The 13,960-nt window shown below is 39.5% G+C and overlaps 1 long non-coding RNA gene across 1 annotated transcript in view; it reads left to right on the plus strand.

The window, feature by feature from the left end:
• The window catches only part of LOC105478135 (uncharacterized), a 44,397-nt gene extending 34,135 nt beyond the window's left edge, over window positions 1-10,262 (plus strand). The window contains exon 3 of the long non-coding RNA XR_985175.3: window positions 8,970-10,262. This is a non-coding gene — a long non-coding RNA (uncharacterized lncRNA). The remainder of the gene's footprint in view (window positions 1-8,969) is intronic.
• Window positions 10,263-13,960: the final 3,698 nt, after the last annotated feature.

Consider the following 13,960-nt stretch of genomic DNA (forward strand, 5'->3'; position numbering starts at 1 on the left):
TTGTTTCCTAACACAGGGAGAGCCGGAAATGCCCTACATACCAATCATTTATTTTCCTGAATTAAAAATGAAGTCACTGTACAAAAGTGGTTAGTTTCCACAGGGGAAAAGAAAATCAAGGAAATGATACAAATGGTTTGCATTTAAAGGATCTTTGTTAAAAAAAAAAAAAAAGAAAAGCAATTCTCTGGGACTACAGAACTCAAAATAAAGTATGTGGGCACTTCTGGTGGAAGGCACAGGGGTCTGACAGCTGCAAGTGGACTTGGGAAGTACCTGACTCAGTTGGTTTTATGGTAAGGCTGAATGGGATTTGATTCTTTGCCTTACAATTGGGTGCTGCAGGGTAGGTGGTCCTCCTGATTGCTTAGTCTCTCTGTTCTCACTGCTTAGAATTTTGCTTCTGCTTTGAACATTATATGAGATAATGACTGTAGATAAGATAATGACTGTAGAAGGCCAGTTAAGACCAGTGTCATTCTTTCCTCATCCTTCTTTCACTTGGCAGGTGAGGAAACAGGCCCAGAAATATGAAGAGTTAAGTCCAAGGTCACACACCCAGCTGATTCCCACCAGTACGGGGGTATATCAGTCCTCTGCAGTGCTATTTTCATGATGGATTTCGACTGACAAGAAAGACGATCTCTATTTGCAGATAACATGGATATATATAGAGAAAACTTTAAAGATTACACACACAAACCCGTTAGAAACTACTAAACTAATTCAGCAGTTGCAGGATACGAAATCAACACAAAAGTTAATACATTTCTTTACACTAATAATGAACAAACTGAAGAAAATAATGGAAAAACCCAGTTAACAGTAGCAACTAAAAGAATGAAATACTTAGAAATAGGCAGATGACGGCAGCCCTGGTCCACAGCTTGATTGCAGCCTCATGAATGCTCCTGAGCTGGAACTACCCATCTAAGGTACTCATGAATTCCTAACCCACAGAAACTGTGAAATAAAAGATGTTGACTGATTTAAGCTGCTAAGATTTCAGGTAGTTTGTTATATGTCAATAGATAGCTAGTAGATAACCACAGCACTAAATGGGACAAGGATATTTTAAAATAACTATAGAGAACCAACCCTGTTTTTCAACTCTGTTGTTTTACATTCATCGGGAAAAGAAACTCAGAATTCATTTTTAAAAGTGCATTTTCAGTGTACATAAGGGGGGGTTTTACTTTTATTATTATTTTAAATTGACACATAATTGTACATATAGTACAATGTGATATTTTGATACCTGTATACAATGTATAATGATCAAACTAGGGTAATTAGCATATCTATCATCTCAAATACTCATCATTTATTTGTGTGAGAACATTCAAAATCCGCTTTTCTAGCTAGCTGAAAATATACGATAAATCGTTGTCCATCATAGCCACCCCCAATAGTGCTACAGAAGACTAGAAGTTATTCCTCCTATCTAGCGGTACTTTTCTATCTGTTAACCACACTTTGTGGTTGTTTTTATAGAGATGAGAATACCATAATCAGAGATCAGGTTTGAACATGCAGAGGATTAAACAGAATCATATCAGAATGTGGCCATGGATGCTTGAGAGACCAAAACATTATAAGAGATTTTGAATAATTGAACAAATGGTGGCCTCATATGCCCTAGCAGTATTTCCATTTTATATTCTAGATACACAGATTATATGCTGTATTCCTCATTGGCATTGCGTGCCCCAGATCACAGAACATTGCCTCCCCTCATCATGATTTGGGAACATTCTATTTCACTGCAATTACAGTTTCCAGGAATGACAGCTGCTGAATAATTACAGGAAAATTGCTTTAGTTCTCTATAGAATTTACAAGTTCCCGAGCCTGACATTTATTGAGATGGTAACTCTCAATGTGTAGAGCCAGGTTAAAGATAAAAATTTTAAAGTATATATTTTTATTTTAAAAAATGCATACATATATAAAATATTTCTTTTGGATTTCTTGACTGCCTTACAGCATCAGACATGGAAAAAATTCATATTCTCTGAATTATCTATTTAACCATTTCTTTTTGTTTTATTCATCTACTATTGTAATTTTTAAAAATATATAATTTATAGATGCTCCCTAGAATGAAAGGTTAGAATAGATGATAAATAATTTCGAAGGTCCACTTTAGCTTTAAGAATGTAAGTGTATCTAAGAAAAAGTGCCTTGGGGGCCAAAATGAGGAATCTTAGGGCTTATCTAGAGTCCTTGGATCAGCTAAGGCATGTCCTTCTGGGCAGGGGCCAACTCTCTACTAAGCAGCCACCTTGAGTAAAATGTCAGTTATCTTGTGAAGGATGGAATGAGTGATAAGAATGCCCTGGAGCCCAGGCTATTTGGGATAGGGAGATAGGTTTTTCTGAGCAAATATCAAAGAGAACCCTTGGGCAGAACCCTTGGTGTGTGGTCAATCCATGAAGGTGTCACAGAGTTGCAGTAGAAATGTGTGTGAGGAGTGGGGAGGCGGGGTCCCAAAAGGAGGATTCCTCTTTGGGGGTCATTTTATATAAGTACGTAGATCTCAACAAGGAGGCAGTAAAGCCTGGACAAATGGGAAGGAATGCTACCAGGCTCCCTTCCATTACCACGTGGAATGTTTGAGAAATCAGAGCCTTAGAGGCCTATAGTAGAGCTGAGTCTCAATCAAAATGCGATTGAGAAAGGGAGAAACACACCTGTTATTTTAATCTTAATATTGAATATAGAGACTCAGTTAAATAGGCATTAGAGGACTGAAAAGAGAAGGTGGGAACATGGAGGTAACAGAGGTAGCTGCTACTACTGAAGACAACAGCCACTCCTAGGCCTGCGGCGGGGGGTGGGGGGGAAATGGAAGAACTTGGGGTTAGCAGAACCTAAAATCTATGAGAAGAACCCTCGAAGGGCTGGGGCCCCGGCCTCTGAGGAAGCAGCTCTCACTCAATCAGCTGGTGCTGGTACCTTTAAGGGGCTGAAAAATGATGCTGAAATGGGAACCAATTGTGGCCAGGGCAAAGAAGCCTGCCTGAGATGGCATTCATGGGACCAACAAGCAAATGGGAAGTTATCCATCCTCCAAGCTTCTACCTCCTTTTGCACCCCCTATTGGCAGAGCCACAAAAGGGAGTCAGATGGCAATGGGGCAATGAGGTTTGCAGAGTTACAGCCCCAGCATTAGCTGAGAGACTCTGGTTCAGTAAGCAGTCTACAGGGCACCATGAGAGGGAGTGGTGGTTCTGAGCGACCCTAGGAGGAAAGGGCAACAGGGAGCCATAGAATAGATCCTCATGTGAAAAATATTTAAAACGGGAATTGGATCCACAGGGGCAGTAGAAGGCATACGGGACAGGGACAGCAGGGCCATGTGACTCAGGCCTCAAGGTTGGGATTGTGCGGGGCTCAACGTTAGCTATTGTTCCTTGGAAAGTTTTGTAGGAGAGCAAGGTAAGTCCTCACCTATTTACAAGATCCACTAAGAAAAAAAGGTTCCCATATTTATGTTTACCTCAGAAAATAATTTAGAAAAATTTACCTTGCGTACGACCAGTGGTACTGGAATTTATGTATTAAAATGTTATGAAAACTGGGCCAGGCGTGGTGGCTCATGCCTGTGATCCCAGCACTTTGGGAGGCTGAGGTGGGCGGATCACTTGAGGTCGGGAGTTTGAGACCAGCTTGGCCAACATAGTAAAACCCTGTCTCTACTAAAAAATTACAAAAAGTAGCTGGGCATGGTGGCACACGCCTGTAATTCCAGCTATTCAGGAGAATGAAGGAGGCCGAGGCGCAAGAATTGCTTGAACCCAGGCGGTCAAGGTTGCAGTGAGCTGAGATCATGCCACTGCACTCTAGCCTGGGCGATGGAGTAAGATTCTGTCTCAAAACAGTAATAATAATAAATAAAATGTTATGAAAAATGAATAAGAATTTCCTGATTTCACTAAGTGAAACAAGAAGTTGGCCAGGCTCGGTGGCTCAAGCCTGTAATCCCAGCACTTTGGGAGGCTGAGACGGGCAGATCATGAGGTCAGGAGATCGAGACCATCCTGGCTAACACAGTGAAACCCCGTCTCTACTAAAAAATACATAAAACTAGCTGGGCGAGGTGACGGGCGCCTGTAATTCCAGCTACTCGGGAGGCTGAGGCAGGAGAATGGCCTAAACCCGGGAGGCGGAGCTTGCAGTGAGCTGAGATCCGGCCACTGCACTGCAGCCTGGGCGACAGAGTGAGACTCCGCCTCAAAAAAAAAAGAAAAGAAAAGGAAGTTGATGTCCACTTGTCTTTTGGATTTGAGTGAATAGGGGTAGGTAAGTAGGAACTAATAGAACCTTTAACACAGATATTGCATGCATATTTATTAATATATTTATATGGCAATACACACTGACACATTCCGGGAAAAAGGAGGTGAAGCAATACTTTCTATTTCCTTAAAATTCCTCCAAGACCATGCTCAGTGCACCCTAACGGCCCCTGGTCCTTTTTTCCTTTCCTTACAAACACTTAAACCATTCTGAACTTTCGTGGTTTGAGTTCCTAATGCTACATACATTCTCTTTAGAGCAAAAGAAAATGTTTGTTTTCATCTAGAAAAGGACACTTGTCACTGTGTTTTTTGTAGAACTAAAACATCAAACTGCTACCTAAATAGGTCTCCCCTTTTTTCCCTCAATTTTATACCATGCAGAAGGAAAGAAGGCCCATTTAGATGCTGAGTATTTTCCAGTGTCAATAAGTCTGCTGAAATACTTTCTAAACAGAGTTACCTATAGTCACAGCTTTAAAGGAAGCAATGGCTTTTGATTGCAAGTTGACCTGAAGCCCAGAAAAGAAGGTGCATTTATTTTATTATTTTATTTTATTTTATTTTAGATGGAATCTTGCTCTGTTGCCGAGGCTAGAGTACAGTGGTGTGATCTCAGCTTACTGCAACCTTTGCCTTAGCTGTTCAAGTGATTCTCGTGCCTCAGCCTCCCAAGTAGCTGGAATTACAGATACCCACCACCATGCTTGGCTAATTTTTGTATTTTTAGTAGAGGCAGGGTTTTGCCATATTCGCCAGGCTGGTCTTGAACTCCTGACCTCAAGTGATCTGCCCGCCTTGGCCTCCGAAAGTGCTGGGATTACAGGAGAGAACCACCACACCCGGCCAAAAGGTGCTTTTATGACCCCAAATAGGGTGAATCATAAAGAACACATTGGAAGCTTCAAACACGGGATTAAAATTTCGATAAACTGAATAAAATGAAAGAATATTGTAAAAGGTTCTAAATTATATTCTTGATTTTGTTTTAGCTGATGGCATCCTCTTTTGAAGTATTAGATCTGCTTTTTAATATTTATATTTTAAGAAGGATTCCTGTTTGGATGAAGTACAACTGGAAAACCATGTGGTTATAACACAGCTTCTCATGTACTTAATTTCAAGACAAGTTCCTCAGAGAAAATCACCTTTTGAGCTTTGAGCTTCTAGTCTTAAAGATTCAAATTACAATAATATCACAGATGCACATAATAATATGTTGAGAAAATTGCTCCTACTTTATTCTGGATTGTTTCAGAGGTAGTCTCTACCAGTAATCTTTACATTCATAATTAGGGTCACAGCTAGTTTCACATCACATGTCCTCTTCGGGCAAACCTAGGAAATAATTCTAAATCCTGTAACTTCTGAGTAATAACGTTGGGCTGTGTTTCATCATAATGCGCAGGATTTATCATATCCAGAGGATGTATAAACTGATTCTACAAAAAAGACCTGACACACCTTGTGAATAAGCACTTTCCTCATCTACAGCCTGTTGAACTGATGCTGTTAATGGGTAGGTAGATTTAGAATCCATTGAGCTCAAGCCAAAAAAAAAATACTGCAAATATTCTCTTACAATTTTTCCCTTTAAAGTTTTCCAGCTGGGATCTTTGCCTGTTGTTTATATGGTAAAGCTCCTGAAAGCATTTCCATCTGAAGCTTTTTCCCTTTCAATTTGATCCTAGATTTTCCGTAAAGAAACCTTTCCAAGAGTCACAGATGTAAAATAACCAGTCATCCTCATTTCCTGGGACTTGAGACTTTCAGTGCTTAAACTGGGCCAGTCGCTGGCAAAGTAGGATGAGTTTGTCATGGGGGCACATGATGGTGGCTTCCATGCAGGCTTTGAGTAAAAACTTCTTCAGCAGGTCTCCTTATTGCCTGGGTTCAATCTTTCCCTATAGCAATAGCTTTTAACAACTGTTGTTATATAAAAGCAAGTAATTTTGTTTTTAGCCAAATATATGTTCTAATTGTTTAACACAGGGATCATCAAACCCTGCTCTTACCTGTTTTTCACAGACAGGGGCCAGGGTCTTGCTCTGTCACCCAGGTTGGAGTTCTGTGGCGTAATCATAGCTCGCTGCAGCCTCAAACTCCTGGGCTCAGGCTTTCCTCCCGCCTCTACCTCCATAATTGCTGGGACTACAGGTATGTGCCAACACACTGGGCAAATTGTTTTTATTTTTTACTTTCATACAGACAGGGTCTTGCTGTGTTGCCCAGGCTGGTCTCAAACTCCTGGCTTCAAGCAATTATCCTGTCTCAGCCTTCCAAAGTGTTGGGATTATAGACATGAGTCACTGTCCCTGGCCCTATTTTTCACATTTTTTAATGATATATATTTTTAAAGGTTTTGCAATTTTCTTTTCTGTGGCCCTACCCTTCAAAGCCTAAAATAATTGCTATCTGCCTCTTTACAGAAAAATTTGCTAATCTCCAGTATGAGATATATTTAGCTGTAGAAAACAGCCAAAACACTAGGCCCATTTTCCTGATATGATCAAATTTATGTCTGAATTACAAATTGCCAAAAAATCCTTTATAAATTCTTTTTCATTTTACCATACAGCGCTTTATGAATTTATGAAAAATATACAATGTTAAACGGTTTAATTTTTTCTAAGTTCATAATTATGACTCATAGCTATTTTTCTAAGTTGAACGGAAACAGTAGAAATCATAACCAAGCCCCCTCATTTTACAGGTGAGTAAACTGAGGCTGGGAAGAGTAAAGGAAGAGCTCACCCACAGAGCTCACCCACAGCTGGTGGGGAAAGAGCCAGCACTAAGAACCCCACCTGGATCCCAGCATTCTTGCATTATAGTTCCCCAGGAAGACTTTATCATACAGGATGGCAATTTAAAAAGTGAATCATTGCTAAATTGTTGCATACCAAACTTATTCTTCTGGGCTATTCCTGCCCTCCACCTCCCCTCAAGGCCAAAACAGGGAAATGTCCCTACTATCTCTGTGGGGCAATATTTTCCCAGTTTACCTGCCAATTCTGTTGCCTACGATAGTCTGTGCTTTAGATCTGAGTTTTCAGCCAGCCTTCCCACCATGGCAGTATGTTTGAATGGCCTGGCGTGTGCGTGTGTGTGAGTGTGTGTGTGCGCACGCGTGTATGTGTGGGGTTATTGTTGTTTTGCTTGTTTTAATATCAATACCTGGGCCTTATCCTCTTATATTCTGATTCAACCAGTCTGAGCAGGGCCTAAGAAATGAGTATGCCTTTAGGACCCAATTGATTCTGATAGGAACCACTGTGTTAGAATACATAACACTGTGCTTTACAGGAAGCAAAAATATTTTTACAAATGGTAAAGTGTCTTCATCAGAGAGTGAAGTGAATTTGAAAGTGCTTTAGGCTTGATGAATTCTAATACAATAGGGTAATTTTAATCAAAAACTTTTAAGAACAAAACTGTGTATCATGTAGACCATAACTTAAGATAGTCGAAGGTAAACTGAGACAATTAATTTGGTCTCCATTTTATATTCTTCTTTATAAAGTCCATTATAATCATCCGCAATTATTTTACTGGCATACAAAATCTACTTTAACCTGTGGAAAAGACAGTTATCAAAATTGTATACTAATGGATATAACAACCAGTGACCAATAATCTTTAGTGCTTTAGATCTGGAGTGGTTTGGTCAACATGTAGTTACCTGGATAGAATAACTTGCACCTAAGGAAAACAATGTATGTTTCTCTAGACATATCTATCTATCTAGACATATATATATATGTATACATACAATTACAAATATTTTGATTTGTAAATATTGAGCTGAAAAAAAATTTAAGCCAAGCGAACATGATATTAAACACAAACCTACTACATGTGACTTTAAATGTAAATTTGATATTATATATGTAATTAATGTTATATATAATATATATAATTGAACAACATATAGTGTGTCCCAGTGTGTCATTTTCCAAGAGGTTATAAATATTTCCAAGTGAGGAGGAAGAATTCTTCAATCAAATTTTATGCCATTTGGAGCATATTTAAGACTCAGCTGAGCGTGAAGTAAAAGACATATTGTTGGCTGTAAGAAAGTCAATTTACTGCATGTAGGAAAATTTTTACCCCTCAGTGCTCAATATACAATTTTCTCAAACTTTACACCCACTGCTTAGATAAAATCTTTCAATATTGCAGCCAAGGACAAGAAATTTTAATTTCGGCCCTGTTCTTTGTCAAGAACTGTTCAATATTCTAAATCAATATAGTGAGCATGGGGCTATAAGTGCCTCAAGGTGCCCATTTATCAATAGCAATTTGACTCAGTAAGAATTTGTAAATTAGCTTCACAAAGAAGGCCATAGAGTTCCTTAGCCTCGGCACTATTGACATTTTGAGCCAAATAAGTCTTTATCATAGGTGCTGTCCTGTGCATAGTAGCATCTTTAGCAGCATCCCTGGCCTCGATCCACTAAATGCCAGTGGCACCCCCTCACCCAATTGTGACCACAAAAAAAATGCCTCCAAACATTGCCACAATTCCTGGGGGTCAAAATCACCTCCAGTTGAGAGCCATTGCTATAGAGCATAGAACACTGGTCTCAAACTTCAGAGATGGGAAATAATTTAGGACAATAAGAATGTAAAGTGACTTTTTCACTAAACCTCTTTTCTCCCTTTCAGTATAAAATAATAAGATGGCTGATCCTGCAAAGAGGCGCGGTGACATCAACAGTGACTCAGTCTCTATGATGGTATTAGTAACTGGCAGCTGACTCTCCTATTTATCATCGAGTTATGTTCCATATAAGACTTTCAAGTCTGAGAAAAATGACAAATCCCTTCCAGGCATGGTTCAAGTTAAAGCTGAAACTGTGTCTTCGTTTCAGCTCAAGAGAGGTTTTGATTGTGTCGTGGCTTTTCCTTGTGTATTGGTTGAGGAACTGTGCCTTGGAGGGGTAGGGAGTCTTGAGAATGGATCAACTGATGGAGGGGGAGTGGAAGACATTGGTCGCCCAAGAAAATATGTCAACATCTGTCCATCACTGCAACTCTGGCCCGATTATCATTTTTTCTGCTTCTGTAAGCACCAATGAGACAATGCCACTGAGCCACATCCTTTGTTGCCTGCAGTATTTCCCACCACTGTGCCACCTCTGATATGCTAATGGGGAAGCCCAGGGTTTTGTGTGGCTGAAAAGCCTTTCAGGCACAATCAGTGGGTCAACAATCTCAACTCTGTACAGCGGCTCAGCCTGCTGTGTGAGAGACTCCTCTTTCGGAGGGGTCCTTCCTCACACCTTTTCTGTGAGTGTGTCTGTGCTTAAGGAAGGGCAATTAACCATCTGGCTGCTTGTCCGCTAGAGAAATTGACAGAACATCAAACAGAACAAACTCATACCTTGAAAATTGCCGAGTGGCACATGACTATCCAGTTCACTCTGTGGAGAAGCCACTAAGCAATGGTCTGTATCTAAAAATGACCCAATGGCCCCAGTTTGTAGTAAAGCTTTGATGATAGAACTCCATGCAAATTCTATCTCCATAATGCTGGTTCTTGATGTAAATCTCCCAATATAACTGTCAAGGTTTAAAAATATCTTACGTAGGTGTTCAGAATCATAAGGTCATAGAATTATAAAATGTTAACTGGCAGAGGTATTTTCTTCTTTGTCATATGAAAAAGAGTAATTTGCTCATACTAAGTCTTCAATATTTGTGTATTGGATTGCAATTAACAGGAATCAAAGGAATCTTATAAGGATCATTTATCTAGAATTACCTCTATTTTCTAGAATTACTTAATGATCATTGTGTCTTTATTCAGCCTAAGTAACACTGAAATTTTTCTTCATTCAAATAAATTCATACTCATAAAGCCTTTCCCCACTTTGTATTTCATATTCTAAATGTTTCTACTAGTATTGTTAACCATTGCAAAGAAATACTGTTGCCCTCCATTAAAACCTGAACTGCTTGCTGTCTACGGCTTATTTATCTAACAAAGATTTATTGTGGTGCCAGACATTGTAATAGGCCATAAAAACACAAAAAAGAAAAATATATAGTTTCTGACCTCAGGAAAAACTTAGTCACATGAGGAGACAGTATATAATACAATGTGGTTAGTACGTGATGAAACAGTGCACATGGTGCCGTGGGAACACAAAAGCCAGCCACAAGGAAGTCAAGGAAGGCTTCCTAGAGGACAGTGAACCGAATCTTAAACTGAATAATACGTAGTGAGGCAAAGCGAGGGTAAATGGAATTTTGTGAAATTTGTCAGAAGAGGTTAACCATTGTAACAAACAGCCCTGGAATTCCAGTGGCAAACACAACCAAGATTTGTTTCTTGCCTATGTCACAATCGAATGAGGTTGGCAGGGGATGTCAGAAAGTGTGGTACTGTGTTCTGTGAAGTCTTTCAGAGACCTGATTCTTTCCATTAGCAACTCCCCCATCTTCTAAGACTATGGCTGGATTATCGGTTTCCTCTTCCGCAGATAGTTTGATTCCAGGAGTGTCCTCAATAAGATAGATCTGCTTCCTGCTCTCATGGAACTACTCTAGTGAACAAACACTCAAATCATTATGTAAGAAAAATAGGCCTTAATTAGATGGGATGGTCAGGGAAAGTCTCTCTGGAAACATGACATTTGAGATGACATGTAAATGACAAGAAGGAGCTATCCACAAGAATGTGGAGGAAGAGGGACATTCCAGGCACAGAGTTAAGTTAGAGTCAAGGTCCTTAGTTAAGAATAAGCTAGGTGAGTGTCAGGATAGAAAAATGTCCAGTGTAGCTGAGGATAGTGGGCCAATGGGTGAATGGACAGATGAGGTCTCAGAGGTCAGCAGAGGTTAGCTCATGAAGGACATTATAAACCAGATTAAGAAGGATGGATTTTTAATCTAAGTGCAATGAAAAGTTATCAGAGAGATTTGAGCCCAGAACTAAAGTGATTTATATTTTTACAAAACAATTCGTGTGGAAGCAGAGAAAACTAGTTGGGAGGCTTTTGTACTAGCCCCAGGTGACAAAGGGTGGTGACACCAGTGGAGATGGGGAAAAGTTGAAAGGTTTGAGAGGTGGTTTGAAAATAGAATTCACGGGACTTGCTGTTCCAGAAGTATTGGGTGTGGAAGGTGAGGGAAGCTGTAAAACAGTAATCAAGAGTAATTACTTGCGCACTGAGTGGGTGGTAAAACCATTTACTGAGATATATGAGACTGGAAAAAGCCTGATTGGCAAAAGAGAGAATTCTCTTGGGTCATGTTGAGTTTGAGATACTTATTAAGCTTCCGCATAGTGATATCTAGTTGGCTTTTGGATACAGGAATCTAGAATCCTGGGAGTAAATATTTTAAAGCTATTGGACATGATGAGTTTGCCCAGTTAGAATGTGGACAAAAGATATGGGACACAGAATAGACCTCTGAGGCGCTCAACATTTAGAGGTGAAGGCAGAGACAAAAGACCCACCAAAGGAGCATGAAAAGAAATTGTGAGGTAGGAGGAAGCCACCAGGGTGCTAGTGAGGAGACAAGGGAAATGGGTAAAGTTCTAGGCAACAGAGAAAGGGGATATTTCAATTTTATTTATTTAACATCTGCATCCTCCAAACTCAGTAAACCATTTTAAATATTATTTCCAATGAGAATACATCTGATCAAATTAATGTACTCACCAACAGTGTCCCCACAATGAACTTTTGGCCCAAGATTCGTTTGTCAAGGAGATGCAGAATCAGTGGAATGGCCAATAGAACATGAACTCTGAAGCAACCTTCCCAAAAATACAGTCGTTTTTGAGATGGAGACATTGAAGCCAAGGAAATTCATTTCCAGCTTCAAGTCTGAAGGTTTGAGTTCACATTTCAGCACTAACAATTGTGTAACTCTAGGGGAGCTATTTGAGGTTTCTGAGCCTCAGTTTCATTTTCTATATAATGGGCGTAATAACCACTGTATATCTGTGATTACTCTCATCCCTCTGAGTAGATACAATCTTTCCGTACAATAACAAGACTTAACCCTTTCCTATCTTAGAAACCCTTTTCAAATTCCTCCCCAGACCTTCCCCTAGGTACTACTTGCTGTGTTAGGTGCTACTCTGCGTGTAAGAACTGTTGACTTTTGTTTGTCTGCAGTTACTCATTATAATGTCATTACCCACCAAGAAAGGAGTATTGTTGCCTGGGCTGCTAGCCTCTGCTTCATTTGGTCATGTTTGAACTCTCTTCTTAGCTCACATCTCCTTTCTAGTCACAAGGATGTAAAATTGTCTTCAATTTCCTCCCACCCATTCTTATTTTATAAATTGTTCGAGAAGGCCTCAGTGACCTTTACATGTGGCTCCAAATGCACTGGCTTCACACATGGTTTCTTGCACTAGCCTTGCATCTTCATGTCCTTCAAGTCAATCAATTCCTTCCACCATCCATACTACCCAATTAACCTCAACACCACCTAACTCATATGGTGCTTGAAGGAATCAAATAGTTTAGCACACATGTTGTGAACTTCATCTACAAAGGCAAAAGAGTTTTCTTGGTACTCTTGTAGCTAGATCTTTAAGCCTTTAAAAATAGATAAATGGAGACTAAAATCAAAAAGGGCTTATGTAAATGGATTGAAGCATTTGTTCTGATTGATGCAGACATTTAAAAATGCATTATTCTAAAGAACACAATTCTAGCTCTGTGGAAGCGCTGTTGAATTTCAGTCCTCTATGCCTTATGATTTTTGTAACATTCTGTTTTAGAGTCCAAAAATATTTGACTCTGAATTTTCCCAGAGACATGAAAAGTGGCCTGTAAACAAAATGACCATCCTTCTAGAAATCAAATCATCACCAATTAATAGAACAAGGACATCATTTTTCATTAGCTCATTAGCTCAGGCTGCCATAAAAAGCTACCATAGACTAGGTAGATTAAATGACAGAAATTCATTTTCTTGCAGTTCCTGAGGCTGGAAAATCCAGGTTCAAGGTGACAGCCAATTCTGTTTCTGGTGAGGGCTCTCCTGCTGGCTTGGAGACAGCCGACTTCTCACTATGTCCTCATGTGACGTTTCCTTGGTGCATGTGCATGTGGTATGTATGTGAAGGAGATCTCTTTCTCTCTTCCTCTTCCTATAAGGCCACCAATTCTATTGGATTAGAACCCCACCCTTATTACCTCATTTAACCTTAATTACCTCCTAAAAGCCCTATCTTCAAATCTAATCACATTGGTGGCTAGGGCTTAAACATACGAATTTTGGGGAAACAGCCATAATTTAGTCCATAGCACTGGTAAACACTGCTCAGAGTTCATTGCAAAGGGCACTTTTGTACACTGCTCATGGGGGTAAATCTGGTGTAGTCATTGTGGAGGGAAATGAGGTGACAAATACCAGTGGTCTTAAAATGGTCTCTGATGTGATAATTCCTCATTTACACCCTTAAGGAAATAATCAGAGTTGTATACACAGATTTTTGAATACACCTTTTTCTAAACCTACTATTTATAAATGCAAAGGCCTAAAAATAACCCTTTTATGTTCAACAATAGGATAATAAACACATAAATTCAGAGGCAATAATATGATGCAAATGTGGTAGAGTGAGGAGAAATACTCTTTTTTGAAAAATCTTTAATGCCATGAGAACATATTTAGGATAATATTTA

The sequence above is a fragment of the Macaca nemestrina genome, chromosome X, assembly GCF_043159975.1.
Source record: "Macaca nemestrina isolate mMacNem1 chromosome X, mMacNem.hap1, whole genome shotgun sequence".
NCBI classification, from domain to species: domain Eukaryota; kingdom Metazoa; phylum Chordata; class Mammalia; order Primates; family Cercopithecidae; genus Macaca; species Macaca nemestrina.